Source organism: Vipera berus (genome assembly GCF_964194415.1).
Source record: "Vipera berus genome assembly, chromosome: 1".
In the NCBI taxonomy this organism is placed as follows: domain Eukaryota; kingdom Metazoa; phylum Chordata; class Lepidosauria; order Squamata; family Viperidae; genus Vipera; species Vipera berus.
Window position 1 is genome coordinate 349,757,347 of NC_138202.1, and position 21,956 is coordinate 349,779,302.

A 21,956-nucleotide genomic window follows, 5' to 3' on the forward strand; every position below is an offset into this window, starting at 1 on the left:
ATTTGCTATTGCAGTTGTGTTCGTACGTTGAGGGCTACCTGTATACAATGTTCATGCTTGCTATTTTTCCCACAAGCTTCCTCTGCTGCCGTTTGGGCTGAGGCAGAGGGACTGGCCACCCAGTTGGCTTCTATGCCTAAGGAGCACCTGAACTCTTCTTCCCCTTCCCTCTTCCTCCTCCTCCTCTCCTTCTGCTTTCTTTCTTTCTTTCTTTCTTTCTTTCTTTCTTTCTTTCTTTCTTTCTTTCTTTCTTTCTTTCTTTCTTTCTTTCTTTCTTTCCTCTTTTTCTTTTCTTTCTCTTTCCTTCTTTCTTCTCCTTCCTTCTTTCCTCCCTCCTCCTCTCCTTTTCTCCTTCCTTCCTTCCTTCCCTCCCTCCTCCTCTCCTTCTGCTTTTCTTTCTCCCTCCCTCCCTCCCTCCCTCCTCTCCTTTTCTTTTCTTTCTCCTTCCTTCCCTCCTTCCTTCCCTCCCTCCCTCCTCTCCTTCTCCTTTTCTCCTTCCTTCCCTCCCTCCCTCCTCTCCTTTTCTTTCCTTCCTTCCTTCCCTCCCTCCTCCTCTCCTTCTCCTTTTATTTCTCCTTCCTTCCTTCTCTCCCTCCCTCCTCCTCTCCTTTCCTTCTTCCTTCCTTCCCTCCCTCCCTCCTCTCCTTTTCTTTCCTTCCTTCCTTCCCTCCCTCCTCCTCTCCTTCTCCTTTTATTTCTCCTTCCTTCCTTCTCTCCCTCCCTCCTCCTCTCCTTTCCTTCGTCCTTCCTTCCCTCCCTCCTCCTCTCCTTCTCCTTCTTTCTCCTTCCTTCCTTCCCTCCCTCCCTCCTCCTTTTCTTTTCTCCTTCCTTCCTTCCCTCCCTCCTTTCCTTCTTTTCTTTCTCCTTCCTTCCTTCCCTCCCTCCTCTTCCTCTCCTTCTGCACTTGCCCACTGCACCAAATTGGGGGGTTTTTTCCCCTCTTAGTTCAGCTCGGAGGACATTTCCAAAGGCCCGTTCCTTTCTCCCACTGTGTCCAAAGGCAGAGGAGCTCTAACAAAATCGGGTCAGGCCTGCCAGCTGACCTTTTGTCTTCGAAAAATCCCTTCTGGGGAGGCGGTTGGCGACCATCCCCTGCCAGCCAGCGTCAAACCAGCTAATGTTTGTCAGCAGGAAAGGAGAGCAAAAGCTGGAAGGTCCAACCTTTTCCATGGAAACCAGAGACAGACGTCGCTCACCCACAGCCTCCTCGGCCCTCGTTCAGAAAGCCCTGTGGGTGGCAGACGGCTGAGGAGGGGTGAAGACCCAGGAGAGCCTGTAAAGAAATCGAAAGGGAGGAAAGCAAAGCGAGCCAGATCATTTTTGGCTTCTGGGATGGTGTCTTCGATCTCTAAACTCCATTCAAGAAAAAAAAGGGGGGTCGGTTAAGGTGAATTAAAATGTAGTGCGGTGGCATCTCATTCATGCACTCTTGCACATCAGAGAGATCATTTTTTCCCTTGGGAAATATATCGATTTGGTGAGGGTTTTGTTTTTTTGTTTTTATCACACTGAGGCACCACCAAATTCCAAACAAAATGAAGAGCATTAACAAGAAGTTCAGAGGAGAGGCATTTTAGAGTGAATGAATGAATGAATGAATGAACCTTTATTGTCAAAGTACAACCATGTATACATAGAGATTGGCTGAGCCTCCCTTCGTGCCCCCACCCCCCAACTTCCAGTGACACAAACCCTCCATCTTATTACACCATGTGAGCTAATTGCACAACGCACTGGCCTCGCAAGTCAATCGTGCATAAAGTTTATAAAATTATTTCCCGTTCAAAAGCCTAACAGCCCATGGATAGAAGCTGTTCTTCAGCCTGTTGGTGCGGCTGGCTATACTCCTGTATCTCCTACCCGATGGTAGGAGAGTAAAGAGGTACCGACCAGGGTGTGAGTCATCCCTAAGAATTTTCCTCACTCTTCCAAGGCAGTGGGCCCTGGCGAGGTCATCCAGTAGTGTCAGGGGACAGCCCACAATGTCTTGTGCTGTGCTCACCACCCTCTGTAATGCCTTCCTATCCGCGGCTGTGAGGCCAGCGTACCAAACCACAATACAGTGTGGTTATAGTAGACCGGTAAAAGAGGGTCATTAGCCGTTGTTCTACCCTGTTCTTCCGCCAGACCCTGAGAAAGTGAAGCCTCTGTTGGGCCTTTCTGGCCACCTGGGTTGTATTAACTTTCCAGGTCAGATCTTCACAGAGGTAGACTCCCAGAAATTTAAAGGAGCAAACTCTCTCCACACAGTCCTCCCCGATGTAAATCGGGGCAGGTTCCTCCTTTTTCCTCCAGAAGTCTAGCACCATCTCTTTCGTCTTGCCGATGTTCAGGTGCAAGTTGTTGTTACACCACCTTATGGATACTTTTTGTACCTGCGCCATGTATGCTGTCAAAAGACAAAGCAGCTAAGAGTTATTTTCAGAGAGGTCCACAGGAGGGGTGTCAAAATCTGCAAGATGGTAAGTGAGGTTTTTTGATTGAAAGCCCATCCTTTAGAACAGGGGTCCCCAAGCCCCCATCTGTGGACCAGTACCGGGCTGCGGCATGCCAGCAACCGGTCCGTGCAAACAAGCAAAGCCCCATCCACAGGATGCAAGCAGCACACAAACGCACACACTCTCTGGTCCATGGAAAAACTTCTCTCCGCGGAATCAGTCCCTGGTGCCCAAAAGGTTGGGGACCTCTGCTTTAGAAGCAGAATTGTCAACTACCATTGTGCAGTTTCTGACTCTCACATACACACCTCCTCCTCCTCTTCTTCCTCTTCCCTCCTCCTCTCCTCCTTTGCCTTCTTTCTCCTTCCTTCCCTCCTCCCTCCTTTCCTTCTCCTTCTTTTTCCTTCCTTTCCTTCCTTCCTTCCGTCCCTCCCTCCTCCCTCTTCTTCCTGTCTTCTCCTTCCCATCCTCCTCCTTCTCCTTTCCTTCCTTCCCTCCTTCCTTCCTTCCTTTCCTTCTCCACCTCTTCTTCTATTGTTAAAACAAAAAAGGCTGTTTCTATTCCTGTACCATTCATACTGGATTTCTTGGCAGCTTTGCCCAAATGCCTCTGGGAACAATGTTTCAAGACATAATGGCATTCCCCTGGACATTTGAGAACCAGACACAGTGCAAGCTTCATTGTTAAAAATGATGGTTGAAAATAGTCCTCCTCTTCATACACAAATTGCTGGGGAAATAAGAGGACTAAAGTGTTCAGCTTGATTCTAATTTTAATTACTGTCTTTAGGTTGAATTCCTTAGTTTATTATTAATGCATTCTTTGTCACAGTAGCTGGCCCCTGAACACCGCTGCCTGAGATTTGTTGTATTCTCAACTTGTGTGCGTACAAAATTGCCTGGAAAACTTGACTCTAGCCTTAACTTGTTGCAAACTAGAGATGTGCTGGACTTTGGTTCTGAAGCTGAAAAGGTTATTTGAAGCAGGTGTTGGTACCTCCCTAAACAAGGAGGATCATTTCCTGGACCAGAACAATAGTTGCATAATCCTAAGAAAATTCATAATTAAGTTTAGAGGTTCCAAGAGAGAATGACATGGTGCTTTGGAGGAGACATGAAGTTTCCAAACATTTGCCGTTGGGTATCAGTGTTTTGCAATCTTGTCAACTTTGAGATATAAACTTCAACTCCCAGAATTCCACCTTCAGCATGTTGTATGAGCCATCCACCTCTACTGGCTACAGAATTGTGGAATTCACACTTCTTAAAGTTGACAAGGTTGAGAAACACTGTTCTACGTGACAGAATTTGGGCAGAAAAATAAAGTCGAAAGGAAAAAGGCCTGAAGATCAGGTCTAGGACAGGGGTCCTCAACCTTGGCAACTTTAAGACTTGCGGACTTCAACTCCCAGATTTCCTTCTGGGAGTTGAAGTCCGCAAGTCTTAAAGTTGCCAAGGTTGAGGACCCCTGGTCTAGGACAACTCACCAAGGCCATGTGGCTGTAGCCAACTTACTGTGGGACAATTCCATGTGGGATAACTCAACATGATTTATGCGTTACTGTTTCTTCGACATTATTTCCATTTTTTGTTGATGGAAACAATGACAAAGAAACAGTAGTGGATAACATTTACCACAGTTACCCTGCATGGAACTGTCCTATGGCTAGGTGTCCTGTGGTGAGTTGGCCGTGGCAAGATGGCCGTGGTGAGATGGCTGCAGTGGATTAGCCGAGGTGAAATGGCTGTGTTGAGGTGGCTGCAGTGAGCTGGCCACAGCGAGATGCCGTGGCATGTTGGCCGTGGCAAGTCGGCCCATTTCACTCAAGAAGAACAATGGAGACATCAGCAATAGGGAGCCTGCTTACACTTAGACTGATAGGATGCGTGGGAGAGAACATTTGTGTTGAAAAATAAACTTAGCCCAGCTATCAAGCTATCCACCCAGGAGGCCAAGCCTTCTCTTCTTTACACAATGGTGCAGCTACAACACAGAAATCATTTGCTGGAGAATGTGAGCTGAAACACTAGCCCTCCATCATGGGATGTAAATGACAAAGGGTCTTTGCAGAAAGAAGAACACAGAAAAAGTCTGGATAATAAACAAAACACGTTTAAGTTATGAAGAAGAAGATAATAGGAATCAGTGTTTTGGATGCTTATATACTCCCCCTGGCTCTCTCAAATAATTATGCAAGGGTAGTGTCATGGTTACAATAAGGCTTTAGATATTGCAAACTGAGGGGAAATTATTCTGCTAGGCAAAATGTATGAATGAGTGGGGATAAGAGAAGAGAATACAAGTAGTCCTTATGACTTATGACCACAATTGGGTCCAGAATTTGCATTGCTAATGAAGATGATTTTTAAAAGTTTTACAACCTTTTTTTTGTTGCAGTTAACCCAAAGGTGTTTTTTTTTCAAAAGGCAACTGGAGTTTGTTTTTTCCTTGAAGACATTTTGCTTCTCTTCCAAAAAGCTTTGGAACTGAAGAAACTTTTTTGGATGAGAAGTGGATGGAACTTTCCTTGAAGTTATCAGTTTTTCCATCAGAACTGAAGAAGCTTCTTGGGTAAGAAGTGAAATGTCTTCAAGGAAAAACAAAGTCCAGTTGCTATTTGAAAAAGCACCTTTGGGACACCCGTGACCTGGATGACTCAGAATCTCCACAGACATTTGCAAATCACCGCAGCTGTTAAGAAACTCATGTGGCTGTTAAGCAAATGGACTTCGCTTGTTGGAAGCCTGCTGGGAAGGTGGCAAATGGTGATCCTATGACCCTGAGGTGCTGCAACCATCATAAATACATGCTGGTTGCAAAACACTTGAACTTTGATCACGTGACCATGAGGATGCTGCAATGGTACATAAATCACTTTTTTTCAGTGCCATTGTAACTTCGAACAGTCACTAAATGAATGGTTGTAAGTCAAGGATTACCTGTAAAGAAAAACTGAATGGGCTGTTCCAAAACTCCGAAGCTAACGAGAATTGTAACTGTATAATTAATATTTGCTTAGAAAAAAGTTTTCACACCCACACCCACACACAAACACACAGACAAACACATACACAGACATACACACAAACACAGAGTTCTATCTCTCTTTTTTTTCTCTTCATGGGTTTTATATGAGTTCATTCTGTCCTGTGGCTGTGCTATTTTGTTTTTCTCAAATACAAAAGTACCACTTGGAGGTGGAAATTAATAAGAGGAAGGGGCAGTCAATTGAAATGGAATCTTAGCAAACTGGAGGTGTGCAAACTGACAGTTCCTCAGTCTTGGAAATTAAGGGAGCCTCTTGCTCTGGGTGGGGCTATATTCACACTAAAATAGCAATTGTATTGTTGTAGGAAAAGAGCAGGCAGAGTTAAATTGCAGGTATGCAGCTAGTACTCCCTTTTCCCCCACTGACATCGCCATTACTGAAGCCATCCGTGGAAGAAAAGTAATTGGGCTTCATAGCCCAAATCAAAAGGGGCGGGTCAAACAACACAAAATGCCTTCGGTGGCAGTCCGATCAAAGATCCCCCTGGTTTTTGTGTGTGATGCTGGTATGAACTGGGTTTATCTTCTTATCGTATGTCTTTAATGGATGGATGGATGGATGGGGGAATGAATGGATGGATGGATGGGGGAATGGATGGATGGATGGATGGGTGGGTGGATGGATGGATGGGGGAATGAATGGATGGGTAGGGCTTTCACAGGGAAGAGGTGATCAATTTATTCTCCAAAGCATCTGAAGGCAGGGCAAGAAGCGATGGGTGAAAGCTCCTCACAGGGAGATCCAAGCTGGAAATGAGGAATTTCCTGACAGAATGATCAAACAATGGAACAGCCTGCCTCCCAGAGTTTTGGGTGCTCCCTCATTGGAAGATTTCAAGAAAAGATTGGACAATCATTTGTCTGGGATGGAATAAGGACTCCTTCCTTGGTCAGGTGGTTTCAATAGAAGGTCTCTTCCAAGCCTATGATTCTATGATTAGAGATTAGATTAGATTAGATTAGATTAGATTAGATTAGATTAGATTAGATTAGATTAGATTAGATTAGATTAGATTAGATTAGATTAGATTAGATTAGATTAGATTAGATTAGATTAGATTAGATTAGATTAGATTCAGGGCTGTTTCCAGAGGAGGCAGAGGAGGAGAGGACCTGGAGCTTATGGAGTGAAGGAACTGGATGAGGCTGTCGGCAGGCCCAGAGGAAGAGAGAGAGGCTTTTGGAGGAGTTGGTGGCAGCAGCAGCGTGCTCCAGGGGTGAAAAGAAGCAAGGCCTCTTTAAGGAAAAGGTGGAAGAGTCAGGATCAGAAAAAGGAAAGAAAGCAAGGTTGTCAGAATACAAGCGAATTTGAGGGCTAATCCACATGGAGCCCCATTTCCATCTGTCCTGTGTGCCATCGTTCACTCCCTAGAGACTAAAATGGACAATGAAATTTGAGCGGGCCACGAACAAGGAGTATATATCGGAGGTGATGACCCTTTGAGAGCTGTATGCAACGAAATTTCATTTTGATCTATGCCGATTGGTGTACATTCAAAGTGACAATAAAGTTATCATTATTAGATTATTGGATTGGACTGGATTGGATTGGATTGATAGATAGATGATAGACAGACAGACAGACAGACAAACAGACAGATGGTAGGGTAGGGTAGGGTAGGGTAGGGTAGAGTTGAATTGGATTAGATTAGATGATAGACAGATAGACAGATAGACAGACAGACAGACAGACAGACAGACAGACAGACAGACAGACAGACAGATAGATAGATAGATAGATAGATAGATAGATAGATAGATAGATAGATAGATAGATAGATAGATAGATAGATAGATAATGGATAGAAAGAGGCTAGGCTAGGCTTGGACAGGACAGGACAGGGTAGGGTAGAGTTCTATTTATTTTTTATTTATTATCTTTCTATGAATAACTCAAGCGGGCAAACATTCCTAATCCTCCCTTCTCCTATTTTTCCCACAACAACCAACTTGTCAGGCGAGTCAAGCTGAGAGGCCAGTGACTGGTCCAATGACACCCAACTGGGTTTCACACCTAAGGCAGGATTAGAACTCAGTTTCTTGGTTTCTAATCCGATTCTTAACAATATGAGCTGCAATGGGAATTGGTAAGTCCAAGGATGTTCATTGAACTTTTCTCAAACTTTTAGCTTTCTCTTCTACTTCTTTCTTTTTCTTTCCTTTGTCTTATTTAATACTCATTTGTATTTGGTTTTTTAGCTTCCTTTAATAAAAATTATATATAAAAATATATTATATATAAATATATTATATATAAAAAATATATATATATATAATATATATATTATACACACACACACACACACACATACATACACATTTTCAAAAAAAGGAAAAAGCTGCATCTGAAAATCACTCAGGGGGAGAACAAATCTCTCATCCGTATGTTTATGATTAAGCCAAGATCTTTTTGTGCCCTTAAGTGGAAATGAGAAATGAGAATGAGCTACTTTTTGTCGATTCTTAGTAAGTCCCAAGCTGGCAAAGCAATCATCTCCTCTTAGAAATCCCTGCTTTTCTTAATGCCATCCTCCTGGAAAGAACCTTGTCAGCCCCAAGCAGGCTTTTTCTGTAAATATCATGGTAAAGGAGTCTGACATTTTCTGGACTGCTCTTTAGTGTTAATAAGTGTTAATAAAAGATTCCTAGAACAGGGTAACCTTTTCACAAAGTATTTGTAAATGCCAAAAACCGTATTAACCACCCTCACACAGAGAGACACAAGCACACACACACACACACACACAAACAGTTTCAGGCAGCAGTTGTACAACTTTGCATGCAATTATTAAGTTTGGGATTCAGTGGTATTACTGTAAAAGAGGCATGGTGGCTCAGTGGCTTAATGATGCTGAAGATGGTCTCCACTCTGGCGGTTCGAGTCCTAGTACTGCATGTCTGGGTGAGCTCCCATCACTAGCCTCAGCTTCTGCCCAATTTGAGGTTCGAATGCATGTTCTATGTGAGTAGATAAAATAGGCACCACTTCCGTGGGGAGATTACCTGGTGCTCTGTGCAGGCATCCAGATTCCTGCCCTCTGAACCTTCCTGGTTGCAGCGTCTGTTTGTGAGGTAACTCCAGGGAAGGAAGGGGGCCTTGGATGATGCTACTGGAAGAGCCACTTGTCTTTCTTTCTGATGCAAAGCCAGCTCATCCTCTTATGGCGCACCACGGGAAGTGCGTCTGTATCTGACAGAGCTGGTAAACTGGATAGCCAAACTGTCACTCTGCAGCTGCCTAGTAGTCTCCTGGTTAACGTATCAACATCATGTTATAGCTATCCTTAGTAAGGTGGGTAACTTGAAATGGCTGAGTAAATACAAATGTACTTTTCAAGTGGACAGTTATTTGAAGTCACAACTCCCAAAACATCTTAGGGAGATATTTACGAGAGCAAGATTTGAACAGCTTGACACAATGGTCAGATATGGGAGATTTCATGCTATACCGTACAATGAGCGTCTCTGCATTTGCGGAGCGGCAGAGGTAGAGGACCTGGCTCACATCCTATTTGACTGTTGTTTGTATAAGAGGGTGAGAGACAGGTATCTTGGTCTCTATACCAAACGAATGACCCATTGGGATCCCCATATCAAAATAACTTACCTTATGTCCGGCCAGAACTTGAAAATAACATCCAATGTAGCACAGTATTTGAACAAAATGATCCAGTTAAGATCTGCATATGTGGGACTGATTGGGGTAGATTGTAAGGGCGACTCCGAAATATAATGTTTCCATATTTTATCTATATCTTAAATTTGCATTTTATTACTATTTTAACTTAAATTGTATTTTAATTCCATTTTAAATTGTATTTTATCAAATTCCATTTCGGATTGCTTTTATCTAGTTTTGGTGACGGTTTGTTGCTGGAACTTTGTACTTTGATATGGCCCAAGGGCTAATCAATAAAAGTTGTTGTTTTTGTATCAACATCATGTGCTAATAATGAAAATTGGTTGTTGTTGTAAGCTGCGAAGTCGTGTCCGACCCATCGCGACCCCATGGACAATGTTCCTCCAGGCCTTCCTGTCCTCTACCATCTTCTGGAGTTCATTTAAGCTCACGCCTACTGCTTCAGTGACTCCATCCAACCACCTCATTCTGTCGTCCCCTTCTTCTCTTGCCCTCAACCTTTCCCAGCATTAGGCTCTTCTCCAGTGAGTCCTTCCTTCTCATTAGGTGGCCAAAGTATTTGAGTTTCAACTTCAGGATCTGGCCTTCTAAAGAGCAGTCAGGGTTGATCTCCTCTAGGACTGACTGGTTTGATTGCCTTGTAGTCCAAGGGATTCGCAGGAGTCTTCTCCAGCACCATAGTTCAAAGGCCTCAATTCACTACCTGTATTGCCTTTGGGGCTAGTTAATGCTATGCAAAAAAAAAACAACAAAAAAACAGAATAGGAGTAAAGGGGGAAAAAAGAAATTACAGACATGAGATAAGCAAAAAGAAACAGAAGTCCTATTAAATGTAGTCCATGCCATTACAATTCCAAATATCTTTCTATAACTTTCTGTCCTTGGAAAATACCTGTCAGCTGCCACTTTATGCTTGCTTGTGCTTCACTACTATGTGGTGACAGAGTGTCATGAACGGTGTGGAAGCGGAAATGCAGGGGGAATGCTTGAGGAAACGAAAGTAAGTGCTGTATCTCCTTGAGATGCTGCCTCAGGGTCACCCAGCTGGAAGGAGGAGGGAGCTGCATACTAAATCATTCTTGGACTGATCGTTATGAAAACATCTTGCCTGAACCAGATTGATGATACTGGGGTGGGCAATGAAAGATAGTTAAGGGAGGGAAAAATAGAACTTAGGGATTTTGGCACACAATTCTCCATTCTGACTATGCAATACTGCAATATACGTGACCTCTAATAAAGTATATATATAGTATATATAGTCAAGGCTATGGTTTACCCAGTTGCAATGTATGGCTGTGAAAGTTGGACCATAAGAAAGGCTGAGCACCAAAGAATTGAAGCCTTTGAACTATGGTGCTGGAGAAGACTCCTGCCAGTCCCTTGGACTGCAAGGTGATCAAACCGGTCAGTCCTAGAGGAGATCAACCCTGACTGCTCTTCAGAAGGCCAGATCCTGAAGTTGAAACTCAAATACTTTGGCCACCTAATGAGAAGAAGGAAGGACTCACTGGAGAAGAGCCTAATGCTGGGAAAGGTTGAAGGCAAGCGAAGAAGGGGATGACAGAGAATGAGGTGGCTGGATGGAGTCACTGAAGCAGTGGGCGTGAGCCTAAATGGACTCCAGAAGATGGTAGAGGACAGGAAGGCCTGGAGGAACATTGTCCATGGGGTTGCGATGGGTCGGACACGACTTCGCAACTAACAACAACAATAAAGCATACCTTTCTTAACAAATGGAGCCAAGGATCATTTCCATTTAGAGGTTTAAGTAGTGGCAGGTCTGACAAGACCTTGGATTTCACTATATCCACAGACTGCTTCAACTATCGCTTTTTGCTCTTTACACAGTGTTATCAGCCATATCCAGGCAAGCCTCCCATTACTTCCAATCCATTCGCATATTTCTCCATACAGGTAGTTCTTGGCTTATAACCATTCAGTTAGCAACCATTCAAAGTAACAACAGCTCTGGAAAAACTGACTTTATTTCTACAGTAAAGAGGGAATTAGTGATTGATTGTGAAAAGAAATTGCTTGTGTCCAATCTGAAAGATAAAAGTTCACAGTTCTAGAGGGAAAAAGTCTAATGTTCTCAAAAAAATTATCCATTTACACAGTGGGTTTTTTTGTTTGTTTTTTAATTTCCTTCTTGACTTTCTTTTGCTCTCTTTTGCCTTCACTCCTCTGACTTTTCTACCTGCCTCTGCTGTAGTTCCTCACTGCAGGTCACCTTTCCCTGCAACAGACAACTGTTGAAGCTAATCAAATTGGACATTAATCTCAATTTAATTGCTCTTCATTTACAGAATTCCTGCACCGCTGCATACGTTAAGACATGCCATCTTTTTATAGTCCCTGTTCTGCTCTCTTTGTTCACTGTTCTCCCAAGGATCATTAAGATTTAGGCACAGTTTTAATTAATGTGTCACATAAACAGGCCCACTTTCATTTCCATCGGAGGGAGCATTAGTAGCTGCCTGCATTGGCTCATTTGATGGATGTAAATCTTCCGTATGAGTAATGTCTTCTCCAAAAACCTGGGTGACTTCCCTTCATTGATTCTCACCAGCTACTACATTCAACAAAAGGAAGAATATCTGGAATCGATCTTGATAAGGAAACATCACTAGACATTGCCAAAGTCTAAATTCCAACTACAATATTCCTTTTTTTATATAGCAACCGCAATTGGGACCGGCAACTCAGTTGTTAGGCAAAGCATTCGCCAAGTGAAACCACTACTATGCTTATGATCTTACTTCAGCTTTCCTTTGCTTTACAGACCTGCGCGGTCATTGCTGCAAAAAGTTACTTTTTCAGCAGTGTCAAAACTGCAAATGGTCATTAAACAAGGCAGGCGCTAATCCAGGATGACCCATATACATTTCATCCCTTCTTCATTCCATTTATTTCTACTTGTTTTATTTATAGCAAGCCCACGACAGCTGGGCCCTTAGGAAGATGCAGTCATATAGGAGGGATTTTGCAACAGAATATTAATAACAAGATCGTTAAAACAACTTTAAAGAACTCAAGTAGAGGTAGTCCTCGACTTATAACAGTCGGTTTAGTGACCTTTCAAAGTTACAACGATACTGAACTCATAAGTGATTTATGACCATTTTTCATACTTACAACCACTGCAGCATCCCCGTGGTCACATGATCAAAATTTAGATACTTGGCAACTGCCTCACACTTATGACCATTGAAGTATTCTGGCAACATGTGATCAACTTTTGCGACCTCCTGGCAAGCAAAGCCAATGGGTAAACCAGATTTACTTAACAACCGTTTACTAACTTAACAACTGCAATGATTCACTTAACAACTGTAGCAAGAAAGGTCATAAAATGGGGCAAAACTCACTTAGCAACCTAACTTTTCAGCTCAGTTGTGGACTACCTGTACATCCTTCCACCAGAAGACAAATATTCATTTCTATTCCTGTAATGTTTTTAATGACCTTTCTTATTTCCCTCTTTCCTGACTGTGTAGCCAAGTGTGCATTGCTCCTTAAAGCTGATCATTGGCTCTCCCTCTAATAATGACTTTGATGTCACAGAAGTACAAAAAACAGTTTAAAAAGCAGCATAATGAGAGAATGAGTATGGATTAGCAAAAGAAGGATCACAGGGGGAACTTGCTCTGAGCCATATGCTTTAGTCACAGAGATGACTGATGCTTCCTTCTCTTCCCCTATCTACTTAAATCTCTTTTTTTTTTAAAAAAAACATCACTAGTTCTCTATGATAATGAAAAGAGAACCCCACTAAACTCTGGTCTGCAGCAGCAAAAGGAAGGGGGGAAAAACCTAGATTCAGCAAAAGAGAAAAATTAATTTTTTTTAATGGTTAAGTCTTTCAAAGTTAAATGAAAGCTCTCTCTCCTTGGCAGAGATGTGTGCCCTTGAATAGCCAAACTGTCTGATTTCAGGAAAGTTCATCCATTGATCCATCTGGATGGTATAAGGACTTCTGCCTTGGGCAGGGGGTTCAGAATTCAGAATAGAGTAGAGCTGGAAGGGGCCTTGGAGGTCATCTAGTCCAACCCTCTTCTCAAGCAGGAGACCCTATTCCATCTCAGACAAGTGACTGTCTAATCTCTTCTTAAAAACCTCCAGTGATGAAGCACCCACGTCTGAAGGCAAGCTGCTCCACTGGTTAATTGTTCTCGCTATTAGGAAATTTCTCCTTAATTCCAGGGGTGGGAGGTGTTAGAAGACCTCCAAGTCCTATGATTCTATCCATCCATCCATCCATCCATCCATTTATTCATCCATTTATCCTAACAATTCAGAAAGTAGTCAAGGACCTAAAACCTAAACATACAAAAAATACAAGCAGTCCTCAATTTATGATCAGCCACTTATCGACTATCCAAAGTTACAACACACTTGAACAAAGTTATTTACAACCTGTAGAAGTTACAACTGCAGCACCATCCTTGTGGTCACAATGATCACATTTCGAGCACTTAGCAACGGGCTTGCAGTTATGATGGGTTGCAGCATCCTGCAGCCACATGGTTGTATTTTGTGAGGTTTTTAAAAATGTTTTCTGGCAAAAAAGCAGCAAATCCCCGGGATCAGCCAGATTTGGATTTACAATGGTGTGATTTGCTTAATGACTATCCAAAAAGCAGTCATAAAATCAAGACATAGTTACATAGTGACTTGACTTACAACCGCAATAACTTAACAATCAAAATTCCAAAATTCCAGCCCCCAACTGTGGTCATAAGCTGAGGACTACCTGCAAAGAATAGACAAACGTAGGTCATACCTACAAATGTTAAAAATCATATTATGCATTAAAATATTAAAATGCTGTCAACATTTAAAGGTTTGAGTGATGCAACCTAGTCACAGCAAATGTCCTAAGAATGGCAATCTTTCAGATTTATAACATTTATAACTCAGTGGAAGTTCCCCCATAAGATCTGATGCTTCATTAACATTTCATTAAAATTGGATAACCATTTTTTCTGAAATGGTATAGAGTCTCCTGCTTCTGCAAGGGGTTGGACAAGAAGACCTCCAAGGACACTTCCAACTCTGTTATTCTATTAACTTTAGAAAGCTGTAAACAGATCCCCTAAAAGGAATGCAATTTAAGAGAGATTCTTCAGTGTCTTCTCTTCACATTTATAAGCAAAATGACTCCTAGTGACATACCTTGTGTAAATCTTTGTCTTCCTTGGCAATATATATATATATCTGTTGTAAAACCTGTCACTCCAATGGATGAAGATTTGTCCTAGGTCTAAGATTTGGAGCTTTTCTTCAACCATCATCAGACACATAGATTGAAACAACATCCTCACACCATTCAAAAGAGACAGTCAAAAACTAAGAAGGAAACACGAAGACCAAAATAGCAACAGGAACAGTAATAGCACTTAGTCTTATATACCACTTCATAGTACTTTACAGCCCTCTCTATGGAGTTTACAGAGTCAGCATATTGCCCCCCAACAATCTGGGTGCTTGTTTTACCGACCTCGGAAGGATGGAAGGCTGAGTCAACCCTGAGCCTGTCAGGATCGAACTCCTGGCAGTGGGGATATAGAGATAGTCTGCAATACTACATTTTACCCATTGCACCACCACAGCTCAGATCTCCTCACCAGCAATCAGCACAGAGATAAGAAGAGAGTTAGCACTATGATTAATACCAGACCAACAATCAAGAAGGAAATAATATCCCAGTCAAGGAACTACCAATTCACACAAACAAATAATAAACAACAATCTAATCTGGGAACCACCAAAAACACTCCCACCAACATGGACAGAGCAAGCCACTAGTATAAAAACAGAGAGCAAACCCCACTCTCTTCTAGCACTGATGATATTACCTAGTTGGGTAATGAAATGTCTTCAAGAAAACAACCAAGCTGACCCACAACCATCCTTCTGCTCACAACACCACATCCTTCTCTTCTCAGTGTATAGCTACAGGGAGAGCCATTTGGAAAAGGTTTTCAAGTTCTCTTTAAAACTCAGAAATGGCAGCCCTGTCTGAAATGAATGCATTTGACCTAAAGGGGGTCTTTGCAATCTTAAGTTCATTTGCAAAAAGGGGGGGGGATAACATTTCTCTATTTTCTTTTCCCTACATTGTTGCCATAATAAGTATCCCATCAGGACCAGAGGTTAAAAATGTTAAGCTGCAAACAAGAATTTTATGGCCTGAGAGAAGCCTTTATGTTAATTTCTTCCCCTTTGTTTGTGCCTTTTTCTCCACACGAGAAAATCTGTTTAATTTTCAATACTGAGTGGTGGAACAACAAATCTCAGTGTTATGGGGGTGAAAAAACACCACAGATTCTTCAGGATATGCTTCATCCCACAGTGCACACAGAGAGCTAAGATGCTGATGGAGGCAACATCGATTTTAATGCGGTGCCATTGGTGTAACCAAGAGAGTTGCTGCATAAACCATAAAAATAACAGATGGAAGGCCAATATCCTAAAAATGGAACCACAGGCAAATTATAAACCCATTTAGGGAGTTCATGCAGATAAAACAGGAAAAAGAAGTTCTTTGAAATTGCAAGGACAGAGTTTCCGCAGAGCTTGAAGATGCTTTCATTGCTACAAAAGGGGAGACGAAACGTTTTAGAGCTCTGTTTGCTACTTTTATCTGCTGGCAAATTCTTGGCTCTTAAGAGGATTCAGGCAGGACCCCTCTTTCCCCCCACCCCCAATCCAAAATAAGAAATCTTCATTTTATTCCCATGGCGGATGAGAGAAGAGGCCCACCATCAGCCATGGAAGCATAGCCATGGGAAGTAAGCCTACCCCCCACAAGGGAGTTGTTTGGGAGAAGAAATGGAAGAGAGAATGCTGTTGAGCATTTGGTCCTTAAGATTGTACTCCGAAACACCTTACAGGTAGTCCTCGACTCATTTAGCGACCAAAGTTACAACGGCACTGAACAGTGACTTACGACCGTTTTTCATACTTACGACTCTTGCATCTTCCTCATGGTTACGTGACCAAAATTCAGGTGCTTGGCAACTGGCAAGTATTTGTGAAGGTTGCGGTATCCCAGGGGTCACGTGTTCCCCTTTTGCAACCTTTGGACACAAGTAAAGTCAATGGGGGATGCCAGACTCACTTAACCATGTTACTAACTGAACAACTGCAGCGATTTGCTTAACAACTGTGGCAAGAAAGGTCATAAAATTAGGAAAAATTCACTTAACTGTCTCACTTAGCAACAGAAATTTTGGGCTCAGTTGGGGTCATACGTCAAGGGCCATCCGCATCTGGATTAAAATGGAATTGGATAGTTTGGGACAGCCAGGCTGAAACTGATTACACCGCATCTGTACCCAAAAAAATATATATGACAAAACAGGAAGATTCCTTCATGATGCAAAGCTTTCCTGAGCACACAAACTCAGCACGTAAGTGCACACCAAAGATAAAGCATCTGTAGACCCGGTAAAAGTCAGATAAGGAATTCTCCACACCAGAGCGCCATGCCCACCAAACATTTCAAAGAGCACATTCAGATACCTCACAAACAGCCACTTTTCCTATAAATACTTCCAGCCTCCACACTCAAATTTGTAGCTACCATCTGAGTGCTGTCCTTTATGCTCTTAAATGAATATGCCTCCTCTCCAAGTGAAATGTCCGGTGTCACTCTTACATAATTGCAGTCCTGGCTCGGATCTGGACCTATATACTTCTAACAACCTCAACCTTCTGCATCTACATTTCAAAGGATCCTCAGCCAGAGTTCAAATAGGAAGGACCTTTCATATAAAAACATATTCTGAGATACTCAGGAAGTTTTTTAATTAGTGTCGTGGATAAAGTTCTGCATTTATTTCTACCGTTCTCACTCACCTGAAAAAGGGACACGGTGGCTCAGTGGGTTAGGACGCTGATCTTGTCGATCAGAAGGTCGGCAGTTTGGCGGGTCAAATCCTGAATGCCGCGTAGTAGAGTGAGCACCTGTTACTTGTCCCAGCAGTTTGAAAGCACGTAAAAATGAAAGTAGAAAAATAGGGACCACTAGGGTGGGAAGGTAACAGCGTTCCGTGCGCCTTTGGCGTCTAGTCATGCCGGCCACATGACCACGGAGACGTCCTCAGACAAGCGCTAGCTCTTCGGCTTTGAAATGGAGATGAGTACTGGCCCCTAGAGTTGGAAACGACTAGCACGCATGTGCGGGGGAACCTTTACCTTTACCACTCAACTGAAAAAGAATGTGTGTGATTTCAAAATGCTCTTCGAAGGGATAAGAATCTGGTGAGTTTATTTCTCTTTTAGATGGCAGATCTTTGCAGCTTTTTAATTAAGAAGTAGCCAAGGGATACCTGTCAATGGCTTGTCTTTCCTTGTGTAATTTTCTTTTAATATTTTTATTAAATCTCAATGGAAAACAGCATCCAGGAGTTTTTCCCATTGGGAAAAGTTGTAAAATTGAACATGACTCATTTAACATCCACCTTGCTTAGCCACATAAATTATGGTCCCGATTGTGGTCAGAAACCAAGGACTAACTGTATGATCAACCTATATAATCTACTTGAAGGTAGGAGCCATTGGGTCTCATCCCTGGGTTTCAGAATAGTGTGCCAAGCACACTATTCACAAAGGAAAAGCTAAATTTTGATTGGAAAAGATAACTTTTTCAATTAAAAATTGAATATATATTAAAAATGAATATATATTCAAGTGATCATCCACTAGGACTCCAAGGTCCCTCTCAGACAAATGGTTGGCCAGTCTCTTTTTGAAACCTTTCAGAGATAGAGCACCCACAGCTGGAGGCAATCTATTCCATTGGTTAATTGTTCTCACCTCCAGAAATCACGGACACTCCATCACTGGAAATTTTTAAGAAGAGGCCGCTAGACAGTCACTTATCTGAGATGGTATAGGTTCTCTTGCTTGAGCAGGGGGCTGGACTAGAAGACCTCCAAGGTCCCTTCCAGCTCTATTCTATTCTATTCTATTCTATTCTATTCTATTCTATTCTATTCTATTCTATTCTATTCTATTCTATTCTATTCTATTCTATTCTATTCTATTCTATTTCTATTGCTTCAGTGACTCCATTCAGCCACCTCATTCTTCTATTGGCCTCAATCTTTCCCAGCATTAGGCTCTTCTCCAGTGAGTCCTTCCTTCTCATTAGGTGGCCAAAGTATTTGAGTTTCAACTTCAGGATCTGGCCTTCTAAAGAGCAGTCAGGGTTGATCTCCTCTAGGACTGACCGGTTTGATCGCCTTGCAGTCCAAGGGACTCGCACGAGTCTTCTCCAGCACCATAGTTCAAAGGCCTCAATTCTTTGGCGCTCAGCCTTTCTTATGGTTCTGTTCTGTTCTATTCTATTCTATTCTATTCTATTCTATTCTATTCTATTCTATTCTATTCTATTCTATTCTATTCTATTCTATTCTATTCTATTCTATTCTATTCTATTCGGAAATTTCTCCTTAGTTCTAGTTTGGTTCTCTCCTTGGTTAGTTTCCAACATTGGGCCTTCTGGTGCATTGGAAAATAATTTGACACCCCCCCTCATCTTTCTAAGGAGCCCCTCAAATATTGAAACAGTGCTTTCACGTCCCCCCCCCAGCCCTTCCTGTCATTAGACAAAACATAGCCAATCCCTCTAACCATACTGTAGACCTGCTTCAAGCATGACTTATATGCCATGTCCTGGATAGAAGGAAGTAAACTTCCAATAAGCTTTTCTGCCTCCAGCTCCCGCCGTGCATCCGACGATCAAACAGCTTCATTTAAATAGAAGCAAATTCAAAAGACATTTTGTGGAGGGCCTACCTTGGATTATGATTTGGCTCACCTTTAACTTCCCTATCAAGGTTTGCTCTGGAGCCAAAAACGTTAATAGGCAACATACCTAGCCATCATGCATCCCCACTGTTAAAAATTAGGCTTTAAGCATCAAAGAGATCTGATCTTAGTTTATCCCAAGGCCATCTGCTGAAGCACTGCTGTTCTTGCCCCATGAGTGTTGAGCTAATTTTCTTTGATTAAGCTTACGCATGGCCAATCATTTTAACGACAACACTCTATTATACAGTACATACTCTGAAATTTAACTGGGGTTGTTCTAGATGAGGCTTTACTAGTGCAGCTGTGAAGGCTAATTAGGGAGCGCTCCTTGTTGTCCATTCAATTTACATTTTCAGATGGAGCTAGCCAAGAGCCAGCCAGCCTGGATTCATTGATTGATCGATCAGCACTTATGTTCATTAGGAAGCAAAGCACGGTACAAGCCGTTTCTCCCTTGGCATCGCTTCCATTAGGTGTTTGCTACAAATCTGAACATTGATCCAGTGCTGATGCTCACTTTATTCCTTTCCCCTGGAGGGGAGAAAAAAAATGAGTGTAATTACTCTATCAAGTGTGAAGTCAGGGGATATTTTATATACATCTTTAATAATCCAGGAACTGTGGCTGCATCCTTTTCCTGCTGATAGGAATGAATTTATTTCTAAATAGCTGATATTCAACTGCATGTTACGCTCCTACCCTCTGTGGATACGCGCAACAGAGATGTACTAAAAATCCATCCCCGACTGCTATGGGAAATTGCAAAATTAGGGTTTGCTGCAGTCAGCCCAATGTTCGGGCTGGATTTGGCATTTTTGTCCATCTATCAAGGACCTGGATGGGCAGATGTGGATGTCTGATGGTGTTGGAGGTATTGTCACAGGATGTAAGCTGTAGAGCTGCCTTGTACAATGGACTGAGGGCAAATATGTCAATGCCAGTGTGTGACAAATGGTCATAAGTCACTTTTTTCAAGTGCCATTGTAACTTTGAACAGTCACTAAATGAGTGGTTGTAAGTCAAGGACTGCCTGTATAGGATTCCTGTTCTGTTTTCTCACCATATCAAAAGCACTGGTGGCGGAATGGGACCACTCACTGCGGCCGAATCGTCCTGGCTGACCTGCCCTGCCCACCTCACTATGGTCGACTCACCGCAGCCAACTTACCACAGAACAACTCACCAAGGCCAACTCACCACGGGAAAACTTGCCACGGAACAATTTAACACAGGATAACTCAAGAGAGGGACAAATAGAATTGCAGCTTACCTTAGCCTTGAAGATTTCAAACCTAAAGCAAGACAAGGCCCGGTGCAATTCACTTGCCCCTCTCTTAAGTGATCCCGCATTGAATTGTTGGCCACAGCGAGTTGTTTTGTGGTGAGTTGGCTGGAGTGAGTCAGCCAGAACTAGTCAGCCAGGGTGAGACAGAAAGGGCGAGTCGGCTGGGATGAGTTGTCCTAGACCAGGTGTAGGCTATGCTGGCTCAGGAATTCTGGGAGTTGAAGTCCACGAGTCATAAAAGAGCCAAGGTTGCCTACCCCTGTCCTAGACTCTGTTGGTGGATATGCATAGCTCTCCCACTAAGATCTTTCTGCCATGGGTGATCCTTCTGGCAGAATGCAGGATCACCAACATAGCCCTCAACCTCATCAAAGCATCACAAGATCCTCTCCCATGACAGGGGCATATTCATGGAAGGGACTCTTATTAATCTGTCAATGCACAGATTTTCTAACTGCCACCTAAGGTTTATTATGTAATTATTATACAATTATATGAGAGACAATCTGGTCCAATGGTTAAGGCACCAGGCTCGAAACCAGGAGACTGAGAGTTCTAGTAACAACCAGCTGGGTGAAACTTTGGGCCAGTCGCTTTCTCTCAGCCCAACTCACCTCACAGGTAAGGAGAAAGGAGTAATAGGTATTTCTTGCCACCTTGAGTTGTTTATAAAAATAATTAAGAGTGGGGTGGAAATAAATAAATAAATGGATTTTTTTTCTCTTGTCAATTCTGCTTGTTGCCAGTTGGTTGCAAAGCACCCAAACGGCAATCACATCACTGGGGGACGCTGCAATGGTCATAAATAAAAGCAGTTTGCAAAGTAGTTTATTTTTAACACCCTCATAACTTTGAAAGGTCATTAACTGAACCAGTCAGTAAATGAAGACAACCTGCATTTCCGTTCTTCCCAATGCACACTAAAGAATTATAATCATTCTCTGAGTTTCTGGTTTACAGATCTGAGTGCACAAATGATTTCATTTCCTCAAACTAAGATCTTCTTCTGATCTGGGGCAATTAAAAGAGGGCCTTCAAGGCCAATCCTTAAGAGAAGACTACAGGTAGTCTTCAACTTACAACAGTTCATTTAGTGACCGTTCAAGGTTACAACATCACTGGAAAAAAAGTGACTTGTGACTATTTTTTACACTTACGACCGTTGCAGCATCCCCATGGCCAGATGATCAAAATTTGGATGCTTGGCAACTGACTCATACTTACGACGGTTGCAGCGTCCCGGGGTTCATCTGATCCCCTTTTGCTGCCTTCTGATAAGCAATGTCAGTGAGGAAACCACTTTCACTTAACAACCGTGTTGCTAACCTACCAACTGCAGTGATTCACTTAACAACTGTGGCAAGAAAAGTCGTAAAATGGGGCAAAACTCGCTGGACAAATGTTTCACTTAGGAACAGAAATTTTGGGGTCAGTTATGGCCGTAGGTTGAGAACTACCTGTCATATCCAGCAAGTATTCGAGCCAAATAAGCTTTTCCTTTTGTTTTTTCTCAGCCAGCAACAGACGCTTTTCATGAGGCATTTTTGAAAGACGCAGGGTTTGCCAGTCTTCAGTCATTGTCGTTCGGTTTCGCAGGAAGAATATTAGAACATGATTATTGACAATACATCAATAATAAGTAGGTGGCATGTGTAGATGTGTTTTGTGGCAGGGAGAAGACGGATCTTGCTGAAGCGCTAATTTCCTCAGCGGCAGGAA